Here is a 14,886-nt window from a genome sequence, read left to right on the forward strand (position 1 = left end):
CATAGATGAGACTTTTTGATGAGCAAAAAGATAGATTGCTATAATCAAAAGTGAATTAATAAAATACAAAGAGATCAATCCTTATAAAAGGAGATCAAAACCCTAATAGGGTAAAACCTAGGTTGCATGAAAATAATTAATAAAAGAATTAATTATTATATGCTTAAAGTTTAGCTTAAGTAAACTAGAGATAGTAAGTGACTTAATAATTAAATCAAAATGATCTAATTAATAAGGTATTATCTTATTACTCTAACATAATCACCTATGAATGGTTGCAATTAGTTATTAGTTAGTTTCTTTTTGTAAAGTTCTAAAGCTTTTTTCACCTTTTCATTTTCTATAAGAAAGGGTATGATAACCTTATATGATAAGAAGAATATAGATGTATAAGCATATAGCTATACAAAAACATTGATAAAAAAATGCAGCAAGGGTAGATATTGTAACCAATCACATGCCAATTGTATTTATTTTCAGAATTAGTGAAAATGCCTTGTTTCTCTTCTAAAGTTTGAGAATTGATCATAAAAATCAGTATTTGCAAGTTTTCTTCTTGGATTTATATTGTTGTTGATGAATTGAAATTGAAGTGAATCCTTCATGTAAAGAACTCACACGAGGGTTTTGTGTAATTGTTCTTCATCTCCTTTGAAGTTAAAGTCAATTAACTTGGGTTTCACAACTTCAAGTTTTGTGTCCAACAATTGGTAAAAGCATGCTTATCTCCAAGTAATTTGATGATTGTGACAAAAAATGTTATTGAATTTATTCTCCCACTTGAAAAGGAATGGTCTTTTGTTTCTTCTAAGGAAAAGTGAAGTTTTGCGGAGAAGGTGATATTCTTTGTCTTGCCCTTTCTCATGCACATTTCATAACATATTTCAAAATTTAATTTCAAAGCATTACAACTTGATTTCTCCTTGAGAAATTTCATGCTCGCTCAAGAGTATCAATTTCAAGTCTATATTAGCGATTTTTCTCTTCTATAAGGGTTGAGATATAAGGTATAACCACCTAGGTCTTGTAGAGCCTAAAGTTTGGAAGTTGAGATATTGTGTTCCAACCTTCTTCGTTGACCAAAATTGTGTTGATTTTCAAACATCAAGTGGGAAAGGCTTGTATATTTTCAAGCAACAATTTTGAGAACCAACATGAAATATGAAATAATTCTATAAACTAAACTACACAAACTAACAGGTTTGAAATAGTCAAGAAAATCAACACCTAATTTCTTAGGGATCAACAATATAAAAGTCACATTAAGATCTTTAAGCTTCTAAAACATCTAAACCATCTTTCTCATTAATTATATGTTAGAAGGATTGAAAAAAGGGAGATGAAAACCATCTGGGCCAGGGGATTATTCACCTTCAAAATAAAATGATACAACCTTAATCTCTTTAGAAGAAGGAATAAAAGAGAGAAACTTGTCACGATCTTCCCTAAAAAATAGTGGGTATAGATAGAAACAAAGAATTACAGTCTTCATAGCTTAAGAAAGAGTGAACAATAAATAACAAAGTGAAATGAACTACTTCACCACCAATTTCACCCTCCTCCAGTTTGATAGTATTTTTCATGATGTGGAGATTCTATAAGTAGCTCTTCTCTTATAGGTTATCATATTTTTTTAAATGGCATTTTTGTCTCCAGTGATAAGCCATAAAGCTTGAGACCTCTACTTCCAGTAAAATTCCTCATTCATAATAATATCATGGCATTTGACCATTAGATTAAACTCCTCATTCATAGAACCCTCACCATAGCCCTCAATTTGGATTTTTATTGTGAATATTTTTTAAATCAACTTTGACAACAAAATTAGAGGCAAATATATCTTCAAAAACATCCCTATTCTATATGCTCACTTTGTCCTTCTATTTATTTCTAAGTACTATAAATCAATATATTTTTGGATAGGTTATTTGTGTAATTTATTGTGATTTCTAAATGATGCTTGAATAAATATATTTAAATAAAAAGTATTCTTGCACAATTGTTTTATATTTAGCTTCTAACAACTAGTAAAATATGATAAGCCATTTATTTGACTAAACATAGTTAAAATCTAGGTGAATATAAATTGTGTTGGAAAGAACCTATATTCCATGAGACAAACTTTAGATTGGAAAATGTGTTTCAATATAAGAAAAAAGTTCTTAGAAATTAGGTTTAGTAATGAATTTGAGTTTCTAGGAATATGTACAAATATGTTAAAGATAAGGCTAAATATATGAAAATGTGTGAGGTAAGAGTATATAAGGGTAGATATGAATTGAGGAAGGAGATAAACTTATTTACCACATTTTCTAAGTAAAAGTATCAAAATATTCTATCAAAATTAACCTAAAACTAATTAGAATCAACATATATATGTATCATTTATCATTAGAAGAATCAAGGAAGGAGGCGATGCTATTTACCACATGTGCTAAGTAATTGTATTAAAATAGCTCATCAAAATTGATCTAAAACTAAATATAATTGGCATAAGTATGTAACATTCTCCAATAGTTTTTTTTATGGGTAATAGGATGTAGCCAATTAGAAAATACTAATTTTGTTCATATACACCTTATAAATTTTATAAGATATTATTTTGTGTTGGAATATTGATTCCCCAAACTACTTTTAATAACCTTTAAGGGGTTGCAAATTCCTATGGCTGTAACTATTGGGAGGATGGGTCAATGAATGAGAGATAGATGATGTATCTCTGACACTTTAGGTTATGGAAAATTAAGGTAGGTTAACCTAACACCGACACTATATTCTATTTACAATATATTTAGAGTGTAGCTATAATAAAAGCTCAAGCCAGTATTACAAAAAATTGAATGGCAATTTTACAATTATATAGATTTCGTGTACCTTTAATGCTTTAAAAATGTGAATACAATATGTAAACTACTAGCGTACAAATTAGAAGTGTAGTTTATTTTTTAAAATGTGAATAGATTGATAATAAGATTATTGTCTACTTATTATAAACACGTCAAATCTTGATTCAAATTTTCTATTCTAATGATATTCTAGAATATATCATTTCTAACAATATTTGTGGCCAAACGTATTGGTTTGAAGCTTCTAAATATAATTTGAATATTTTTTCAAGACTTCAAACTTTTAAAAGTTTGATATCTCACTATTTCAAGAATCTTTGATAAAAAATTCCATCATACAACTATTTTTCTATTTTTAAGTTGTAGGTAAATCTTAAGTCCATGCATTCATCTAATGATGCTTTCTAAAATAATAGATAATTATTTTTTGACATAATTGTTTTTTTATTTTACCAAATTATTTTAAGGAACCTTTTATGAAAACACTCTCACAAGATCATGAATATTGTATTGACACACACAATCAAACATTTTTGCTAGTGATTTGGTTTAGACAAGTTACAATACCAAAATAAATAGAATATGGGATGAAACTTTCATATTAAAACTTCAACCAAAGAAACAAAATAAGAAATTGGGCATACTTCAATAAGAATTTTTTAATTAAAATTATTAATCTTATTTATTAGTATTTTAAACTATTATTATTATTATTAACCATTACCTAAATAAGGAGTGGGAATGATAGAGGTTTTGGGCAGGCATTTGGCTGTAGGGATTGGCAATGGAATTGTAGGGGATGTGGATGTAGATCCCAGTAATGGAAATGTTGGGAACGAAACATTGGATGGATCCCAAGAGAAGGAATAAAATAGTTTTACTGGGTTTTATTTCAAGAAGACATGGGGATTTTGAGTTTTTTCAGTCTAATCCTCTGTCCTCTATCCTTGCTTCTCAAAGAGGCCCTGGGTTCCCTTCCTCCATGGTTAGTCAAGATATTGAGGATTCATGTGATAGGGTTCATAAGGAGGATACAAATGAAATTGGACAAAGAAATTTGTCTTCTCTCTTTGGAAAAATACCACTAGGTAAGTCAACCTTTCCTCTTATTACTTCAAAATCATGTTGGGAAAAAGATGAGTTCCAATTTTTTGTTCTTGACTCAATAGTTGATTTATCTATTTCTTTGATGGATTTAACTCTAGTTGGGATATTTCTAGGGGCCCGACCAGATACTGAAACCTTAAGAAATATGGTAAAAAGGAAATGGGCCCTTAGGGGTCAGGTTGACATTGCTATAATTTCCAAAGGCTTTTTCTCCTTTTTATTTACATGTAAGGAGGATGTGAATATGGTTTTATGTGGTGGAATATGGTTATTTGGAAATAGTTCCCTAATGATAAAAAATGGGAACCTAATATGGACCTATCGGATGCTTTCTTTCTCACTACCTCTATGTGGGTAAGACTCTAGAATTTCGGCATGAAGACATTTTTAAAGGGATAGTTGGATCCTTTGGAGAACTTATTGCTATTGATAATATGACTACTTCTAGATCTAAATTTATGTTTTGTAGGATATATGTTAAAGTTGTGCAACTAAAGGATCTACCTCAAAAGGTGGAGATTAATTCAAAACTAGGAAAATGAGCTCAAGAAATTGTGTTTGAAGATCTCCCCAATGCTTGTTTTATTAGCAAGAAGATGGGTCATTGCACAAAAACTTGTCCTCTGAAACTGAAAATAAAGAAAATGATGATGATAATGGAAAAGAAGGCTCCAAAATTAGTATGGAAACCTAAAGTTACAACATTAGAATCATTTCCTAAAGAAAAACAAACATAAGAAAATCCTAGTAATCGGGCTAAAAATGAAAAGAGAGGAATGCAAAATGATGATGGAAGCAAGATAGGGGATAAAGAGGAAATCCTTTCATCCATCCCATAGAAAAGTGAGGAAACAGAAAGGATACAAAACTAGATGGTTATTTATTAGAATAAGGATGGGGATTTTGGAAATGTGGATGAGCAAGGGGAGTTTGAGGAAGGATAAATCCAAGAGGAAGAGAAATGAGATCTAAAAGATATTTTGAATAACTACGTGGAGGATTCCATTGACGGAGGAAATCTCCCATTATTGAACACCCTTTTTTAGGAGATTTCCTTGACTATTCCTAGGAAGGAGATAAAATAGAAGACTGGTCGAGGAAAGAATGCTAAAAATAAAATGACATCATCTCATCTTGAGGAGTAGCTACTCAAAGGAGTAAACTGGAAATAGTATTACCAAAATTGAAGCTCAATGTTGGATCCCCAATAAAAATAGGTAGAAAGACTATAAAAAACAAGAGAAACAAAAAGTATGCAGAATATAGTTGATGGAAAGCAAGATTCTATTCTAGATTTTACCCCTAAAAAAAATAATGAAGATTATATCCTAGAATGTAAGGGGGATGAATAGCATCCATAACTTAGATGTAGTTAGAAATTTTGTTTGGGATCACAAACCTGATATCATGGTGATCCAGGAAATGAAAATGGAGAAAGGAAAAGATGAAATTTTAAAATATTTTAATAACTATGGTCTTCTAGCTAGTAGTTCTAAAGAAGCCTCGAGTGGCACATTGATCATGTGGAAGAACTCTATATTCTCTAGAACTATTATGGATGCAAATAAGTACTTTATTGCGGTCAAGATCTAGAATTTAACTCTAGGAATTTATTGTTATTTGGTTAATATATATGCTTCTAACAATAAAAGTGTGAGAAAAAAGTTTGGGGGCTCTTTATCTAAGTTCAAGAGCTTAGATTATAGTGATAGACGGGTTTTGCTAAGGGATTTTGATGTTCCTCTCTATGAACATGAAAAAAAAGGAGGTAATCTAAGCCAACTAGAAGAAAGATTAGATTTAATGAATTTTATTAATAGAGAGGAATTAATGGATATGGACCTTTGAGGAATTGATTTTACCTAGAGCAATAAAAGAATTGGAGACGAATATATTTAAGCCCTTCTAGACAGGGTCCTTCTATCTCCAGATTGGACCCAAGATTTTGTTTGTACCATTTTTGCTATTCATAAGATTGCTTTTGACCACTTCCCACTTCTTTTAAAAGTTGAACCTATTAAAGCTAGGAAGAATTTCCCTTTCAAGTTTGATAAAATGTAGATGCAACATCCTAATTTTATCTTTGTTTTGAAAAATTGGTGGAACATAAAAATTGATGATTCAACTCTTTTTTGTGTTGCTAAAAAACTCAAGTATGTGAAAAAAAAGGGTTAAAGAGTGGAACAATAGTTCTTTTGGAGATATCTTTGAAAGAAAATCTAATTTGGAAATGGAGTAAAAGAATATCCAAGAAAAAATTTAGTTTGATGGTTATTCAGAGGAGTTTGTAAAGGTAGAGAATGAAAAGCTGGCAAATTATCATGATATTATTTCTAAAGAAGAAACCCTTTGGAGGTAGAGATCTATGTCTATCTGGCTTGAAGAAGGAGATCAAAATACTAAAAAATTTCATCTTAGTACTGTGAAGAATAGGGTTAAGAATCATATTTCTATCCTTACTAAGGGAAGGATTAAAATTACTAATGAAAATAAAATCACATGAGAGGTGGTTTCCTATTTCTCCTCCCTCCTCTCTATTGACCCAGATGTTGATGATTCTAGATAGATGAAGCTCCTTGGAATAATGAGAAGAACAAAATGATGATAGTTATTCCTTTTGGGGATGAAATTTGTAAAGTTGTATGTTCCTTTAGAGGAGACAAATCCCCTGGTTTGGATATTTTTTTTCCTATTTTTTTCTTTCAGAAACTTTGGGAATTTGTTGATAAGATGTATGTGATGCGGTGAAAGAATTATTTGGGGATAAAAGAATTCTTAAGGAGAGTAATTCTACATTTCTTTGTCTTGTTCCAAAGAAGTGTGGTGTTGATTCTCCTTAACATTTCAAGCCTATTAGCCTATGTAGTTCAATCTACAAAATTATTTCAAAAGTTATAAACCAATGTTTATTAACTATCCTTTCTTATTTGATTGTTGACCCGCAAAATTGCTTCATTACTAGAAGGAAAATTCTAAATTCTATTATTCTTGTTCATGAAAATATTCATTCTTTATCTCTAACTATTAGGGTTTTTTTGTAAAGGTGGATATAGAAAAAGCATATGATATAGTTGATTAGAATTTTCTCCAAAAGCTTTTGTTGACCTTTGGTTTTAGTGAACAATGTCTTAAGATTATAGTGCAACTTGTTTCTACCTCTTCTCTAGTTGTCTTAGTTAATGGGTGCTCTTTTGATTTTTTTCAAATCTACAAGGGGTTTGAGACAAGGTGATCCTATTTCTCCTATTATTTTCACTACTATGGTTGATTTTCTTGGTAGGTATATTGGCAAGCTTGTTTTAAAAGGGGAAATCCAAGGTATAAAGCCAACTTCTTAACATCTATATTGTTCTCATGAAAAATTTGTGGATGATACTATTTTTATGGGAAAGGATGATGTTAGGGAGGCTAGGAGTCTTAAAAGGGCTCTAAGCTTGTATTCCACACTCACAAGGCAATTGGTCAATAGGGATAAGAGCTCTCTATTTTTTATTAACACCCTTGTTCAAAGATAAAGAAAAATTGCAAATATTTTTTATTTCTCTATAGGATCCTTGCCTTGTACTCATCTTGATCTCCCATTGGGGTATAGTCTATTTGAATCTTCTTGGGAGGATCTAGTGGAGAAATTCAATAAGAAATTAGTTGGATGGAAGGAATTATGTTGAGTCAAGTAGGAAAAGTTACTTTACTAAAGGTTTGTCTTCAAAGCTTCACTACCTATGCTCTTATCCATTTCAAAATTCTAGCTAAATTTTTAGCTGTTATTAATAAAATTCAAAGGAAATTTTTATGGTTAGGTACTAAAGAAAGAAAGAGATTGGTTCTGATAGCTTGGGAAAAGGTATATAAACCTAAGTTTGAAGGTGGATCGGGTATCAAATCTATTAGAAGTATGAATAAAGCCCTTCAGGATAAAGAAGGATGGAGAGTGTACCAAGATGATAAGGAATGGAGTATTATCTTGAATTTTTTTATCCTTATAATGTAGTGCCTGCCCCTAGTTCACATTTTTTTTTAACTGCCAAATTGTTTTAGGCCAGTTTTATACTTGATGTTTAGTAGCATCACATTCAGATTATCAGATATTGTTTTACATTCAGTTTATTATATAATGAGATTACTTGGTACTCTGTATTTCATGCATGTATGATGATTATTCAGTGTTTTCAGTTATCGATGATGATTAGTTAGATGGTTTATTATCACATGTGCTTTCTTATGGATATTACCCCATACTGCATGTGTATGGTGTGCGTGTTTATTTTCTTTATGTATGGTGTTTCTGATGTGGTTAAGGAAGTGAGTCGTAGTCACCTGCTAGTCGAGATCTACACGATGCACCACTTCTTGCCATTGTCTATTTAGCTTAGAATATTGTGTCTATACATGCGTGGATTTTATGCAAGTTGCAGGTATCGGTTATCGACTTCCCTGAATTGCCAGGATGAGCGTACCCTATCGCATTATCTCAATGGTAAGAGAGGGGAGATAAACTCTTAAGTCCAAATCCTAAACCCTCTAGCCAATTGTCCTAATTGATAATTAGGACAAGTATCTGAGTTAAGTACCCTCTGAATGCATCAAATGATGTAATTTCATGATTATAACCCTTTATTGATTTAGTATGTGTTTTGCTATGATGGATTTTTGTATGTTGTCTTTATGAGTCTTTGGTGTATTTTCTATTAATTAAGTCTAATTAAAAGATTAATTAATGATTTAATTTAATGGAAAATTATTATGACATTTTAATATTTAATTATATTTAATTAATTGAGAAATTAATTAAATAAAAAGAATTAAATTTGGAGATTAAAGTTCAAGGATAAATTTAGAATGTGATAATATTTATTTAATAATAATATATTTAGAGTTCATTTTTAAATAAATGCTAAATATTATTGTTATTTAAGTTAATTAAATATTTTATCAATTAAAGTTTCTAAAATAAAATTAAAGTGGAAAAGATATTAAATTATTAAAAGGTTTCTAGTCCCCATGATGTATGCATGAGGTTAAAATAAAAGAAATTAAATTAAAAGATAAAATAAGTGGAAATAATAATGTCATTTTAATTTCATAAAGTGCGCATGGGATTAAACGTAATAAAGATTAAAATAGAAGTCAAGTGGAATATTAAATAAAGTTATTTAATAATTCATTTAAGGTGCATTAAATGATAAAGCAAAGATTAATACAAGTTAATTTTAGAGTTAACCCAGTTGAGCAAGGAGTCCTCTCGGGTGAATGCACAATTAGTGCCCCGATTGGAGGAGAAAACTCCTTATCACAACTTTGGGGGTTCATTTTTGAGCACGTACGAATTTGGGAAAGAATTTGGGGAGACAGGATTTTTGGGAAAAACTTTTATAAGCAAATTTCAGAAGGAGAATTTTAGGAAAGATTTTCAAAGGAAAGATATTGAAGAAGAGTGAATTCTCTCACAGTTTTCGGGGATTCCGTATGAGCATTAGGATCAGGTAGGGTCTTGTGATCACTAATTAATTACTCATTTTTCCTACTTCTTGTCTTCTTCGTGCCTGTAGATTCTCTGTGATGAAAGTTTAAACATTCCAGTATTGAAAATTAACAGATGCTTGTTAATTAATCTTTTGTATACGTAGGGATTAGAAAAGAGATCAAAAAAATCCGAGTTTCTAAATCAAAGAACATAGGATTTAATCGAAAAAGGGTAGAATCTAAGAATGAAATTCTAAATTTGGAGGGTTGATAATGTTTTCTCCATCAGATTATAGATGAAATCAATTTGTTTTTAATATAATTATAATAATAATAAATGAAACAAAACAAATAGATTTATATTCAAGAAATGGTTTTATAATATTAAAATATTTATAAATTTTATAAACTAAGTGAATCATTTTTCTTAAAATGAAATTGTTTCTAACATAGAATATAGTGTTATTAAATATATATATATATATATGGGGGGGGGGGGGGGGGGGGGGGGGGGGGTCGTTGACCCACACCCCTACCCATCTGTACGCTGTCGCGTGTCCCAATATGTATTGTTGCAGCAGCAGTACTGCTGCAACAGCAGGTATTGCTGACGCAGCAGTACCCTGCGACAACAGGCTGGCAGTATTACATACTGCCGCAGCGATTAATAAATCGCTTTGTGTTATGTTTTAATAAAAACAAACTTAGTCTATGCCATTTTGAAATTCATTTTTTTAAATGGTGGATAATTTTAATATTATAATTTGTAATTAATTTTAATATTAAAAAAAAAAAAAAATTAAACTTATGATATTATTTATTATTAACTTCATTATCAAATTTCATTAATATTTTATAATTTATTATATTAATAATAAATGTAATATTTTTAAATAAAATATTAATATAGTTGTAGGTTATAATTAAATTTACTAAAAGATTTAAATTATAATGATTAATTAAATGTTAATCATCTAGTTATTTTATAAATAACTAATAATTAGTCTTATTAAATTTGATTTAATTGACTTTAAATATAAATGGGGTAAATTTATATGTTATTTAAAAAGAAGAATGGGTTAATTGAAAGGATGAACTACGAGACTTATTTACTTGGAACATACATTTAACTGGAAACTGGAACCTTACCTTTAATTCAACTGTATGCTTTCAAATCAAATTTAGACTTTGAACTGTACTATTTAGTTTGTACTATCTATGCTTTGGGAGTTTTTGGGTGGTTCTAGAGTGTTGACCAGTTTAGGTTGTTACCAGAGGCTCGGGGGTTATGTGATTGTGATGTTATGATGTTTTGGTCTCGATCTTTCTTAACTCAACCATGGTAATGTGATTAGTATGCTCTATGACATATTGTATTTACTGTTTGTTATTGATTTCTAGTTTCCTTGTGAGAAGCTGATGGTGTATGTATTTGAGTTACCTGACTTAACCATTTTTGAGTCATCGATCAGTTGTACTTGGGTTGCTTTCCAGTCACCTTGATGGGACTGAAGTGTTATTGCTATGCTCTTGATGATGTCATGTTGTGACATGTGTGACTTGACCATTTTGGAGTCTTCGATCAGTATTGTGATTTATTATTGGGATACTTTCTGGTTGCTTGTTGGAGAACCTTTGGATATTGTGATTTATCATGGATGCCTTCAGTTGCTGATAGAGAATTGTTGTGATCATCATGATTATTATTTGATGCTTATCAGTTGCTCGTGGAGAACTAATGTGATTATTGTGGATTATATTTATGATTCTTTCAGTTGCTTGTATAGGACTAGAGTAAAAGCAAACCTGTGTCACCTTTTATAAAGGAGAAGTGATATCAGAATTTAAATTCTTCAACTTTAATGAAATAAAAGTGGCATTTGTGCTTAGAATTTGAAGATGATGTAAACTAATGAAATGTGTAAAATTGGATGAAGTTTATGTCTATAATTTTATTTTTTTAAATTGAGTGAAAATTTTATTTATTTTTGAATTTTTAAAGTGTATTTTTTAATTTTTTAAAAATACTAAAAATATAGAGTTTTTTTCCCGTCAAACAAATATATGCAAATCTTCATATTTTGGTTTGATTTTGGAATATGTTAGAGTTAACATGTATACCTGGTGCACCAAAAAATAAAAATTGAAATTCGGCTAATATTTTTGAAGTTATAACTGGTCAAAGTCAAAGTTATCAGAAATAGATAGTTTTTTTCTCCCGTCAAACATTTTTCATCAAATCTACATATTTTTTTTTTAAAATTCCATATTCTTGAAGAAGACTCTCTCCTCTAGTGCACCATTAAAAAAAAAAAAAAATTTAACATGATTTACTATTTTTTTCTTATTTTTGAATAGACATCTTCCTGAATCTTAAGATACCTACTTGTAATATTTTTAAATTATAACATATTATTCATAATCAAAACTTTAAAAAAATTATACAATCATAATCGTGACTCTGAGAACTACTAAAGTGTATTTTTAGTTTTAAAAAAAACTTTAATTTAGTAGGTCAAATTGGCCTTCAAAGTGAGATGTTTACAGAAGTTCTAATTTTTGCTTGTTTGGCTGCCACATAGACAGTTACGGCTGGAACAGTTTCGGCCGTAACTGTTTCGACCAGAACAATTACAGTCGAAACCCCTAGTCGGCTTGAGAAACCGCTAGCGGTTAGTGTGACTTTTTGATATAAAAAAATATTGTTTTGTCTTTTTTAAATAATTAAATATACAGGGACAGTGAAAATTGAAAGAAGATTTGCAAAAAACAATTAATTTTGAAGCAATTTTCAACAACTGTTTTGCGGATTTAATCAATATTACAAAGGATCGAATAATTTGAAGGTGCTTTTTTTCTCTTCTAATTATTTTTATTTTTATGTATTATATATTGAACCATTAGCTGATATTTAGTAAAATCTAATTTTTTAATTTTTTTTTCTATAGGTTGAATTATGCAATGGGTAGTAAAAGGAAAAGATCAAGAAAATATGATAGAAAAAGAGATGACAAAATGAAAGGCCATATAAAACATGCTCAAAACCAACCTACTGAAATTCCTGAACATGATGAGATTCATGAAGAAAATGAAAGTAATGAAGAGGAAAAAATTGGCAGTTCTATTGATAGAGACAAATTAGAAAGCATAAAAAATTTGATGGATTTGGATGAAGAACTACTTTTTAGCCAAATTCCATCTAAAGATATGATAAATGATAACACTATCAAAAAGAATTGTCAGAACATGTGGGATGAATATTTTAAGGATAAAAGTATATTTGGACAGGCACAATTATTTGTCAAGTTATTTAGGAGAAGAGATATGAGACTTGTCTTAGAGTTGTTGGGTGTTGATAACAGGAAAAGCCATGCTCATAATATTAATAAAACAATAGTTGAAAATTTGCAAAATGCTTATAACAAAATTGACAACACAACTCGAGGAGGTGATTTGAGTAATGCACGTAGAGCATTGATGACTACTATATCTAGTAGAAAATTGACACATAGAAAATAGGTACGTGCAATTTTTGATGTACTACATATATCTAGAAGAACTATCCAGAGATACATCAAGAGGAGAAATATGCTAGATGATAACATTGAGAATAACTGGGTGACTATTTGTAGAGTTCCTCGAAAAGACAGGATTTCTAAAGAAGTAAAAAGACAAGTTATTGAATTTTGGACCACACATTCTCATGTTTCTTCCAACAGGCGTGATACTATACAAATTAAAGATCAAGAAACAGGGGCCAAAATTGAACATCCAAAACATTTCATAGATATAACTCAAAGTGAACTTTTTGAAGCATTCAAACAAGAATTTTCAAATGTCAAAATATGTCAAAGAATGTTTGAGAGTTTACGTCCTTCCTTTGTACGCATAAATAAGATGCGAGAAACTTGTTGTTGTAGAAATTATGTTGAATTTAGTCTACACTTGCAATCATTTAAAAAATTTATGGCAATACTTGATCCTAATTTGGTCATCCCTAGCAATACAACATAATTTATGAGGTCCATATTATGTGATAAATTAGAAGATTCAGATGAATTCAAAATGCAATGCATCAAAAATCAGTGTGAAGTTTGTGCAGATTTACACAAATTTTCTCAAATTATGCAAGTTGAGAATATTAATGAATCCACACCAGTTTCATGGATGAGATATGAATATGAGACATACCAAAATAATAGAGGGGATGAATCCAGAAAAATTGTATTGAAGGAGAGTGAATTGCATTATGATGAGTTCATGGCCAAGTTCCGTCCATTGATATATCCACATATCCAACATTGTCATGGTGCATGATGGCAAGCTAAATAGTTTCGTGATTCTAAAAATTGTTTTCCACCTGGTTGTATACTTTCAATTGTAGATTTTTTTGAGAATTATACATTTGCACCTCATACAAAGCTCCAAAGCCAATATTATCATTCTGAACAAGTTGCAATATTTGTGCAAGTGACCTATAGACATGCACAATTTGAGGTGGATCAGATAGAAAGATTGGATGAAAATGAACGCATCATCATCAAAGAGGTTCATTTCTATATTAGCGATGATAAAGTTCATGACAGGAGTTATGTGGCTCATTATTTTGCAATGTTCTCTGAAGATCTCAAAAATCGTGGAATAAATGTTTCAAAGCACTGGATTTGGTCTGATGGATGTGCAGGTTAGTATACACCAAATAATTACACATTTATTTAACTTTATTTTAACTTGTATTTATTTGGACATGTCTATTTCTATTTAATATATGTACTTGGATAATTGTAGATACTTATCATGTTTCAAGTTCACAGGACAATTCAAATCTGCAAAAGCATTTAATTGGTTAGCAATGCAACATGCTAGAACCAATGTTAAGTTTTTATGGAATTTCTTTGAAAGTGGACACGAAAAAGGGGAGCATGATGGAGCAAGAGCATGTATAAAATGTGCACTTCGACAACATGAACTTGTAGGTAAATATATGCATTTTTTAAATGTACATGTTTAATACTCTAATAGCATATATTTTAAATTTTATATATACATGCATATTTTATGTACATACAGGGAATAGGATAGAGAGCGCAAATCAAATTGTTGAATGGTGCAAAGTTCATTTTGCTACTCGAGATACTGAATACAATAAGCGTTACTTTTGGGAGGTGAAAGGTGAACTAAATTATATTTATTTTTAATTTCTTTTTCAAATCAAGTTGAGTTTTTAATTAAATATTTATTTTGAAATATGACAATTAGTTTTTGTATTTGTAACAGATATAGATCGATCTAATCCTTACAATTGTCAAACGATTCCTGGAATTAGAAGTTTACATCAAGTGATGACTACAGGAAACCATAAACCTCCAGTACTTAAAGTAAGAGAGAAAACATGTTTTTGTGATGATTGCATTAAGGACAATGTAGTGAGTGCCTGTGAAAATATTGAGAATGGATATGTTTCACATTG

The 14,886-nt window shown here is 30.1% G+C and overlaps 1 pseudogene; it reads left to right on the plus strand.

Annotated features, from left to right (window-relative positions):
• The window catches only part of LOC149543356 (65-kDa microtubule-associated protein 3-like), a 37,987-nt pseudogene extending 25,881 nt beyond the window's left edge, over positions 1-12,106 (plus strand).
• Positions 12,107-14,886: the final 2,780 nt, after the last annotated feature.

This window comes from Cupressus sempervirens, chromosome 8, assembly GCF_028749045.1.
Source record: "Cupressus sempervirens isolate cs-2001-9-10 chromosome 8, ASM2874904v1, whole genome shotgun sequence".
Lineage (NCBI taxonomy): Eukaryota > Viridiplantae > Streptophyta > Pinopsida > Cupressales > Cupressaceae > Cupressus > Cupressus sempervirens.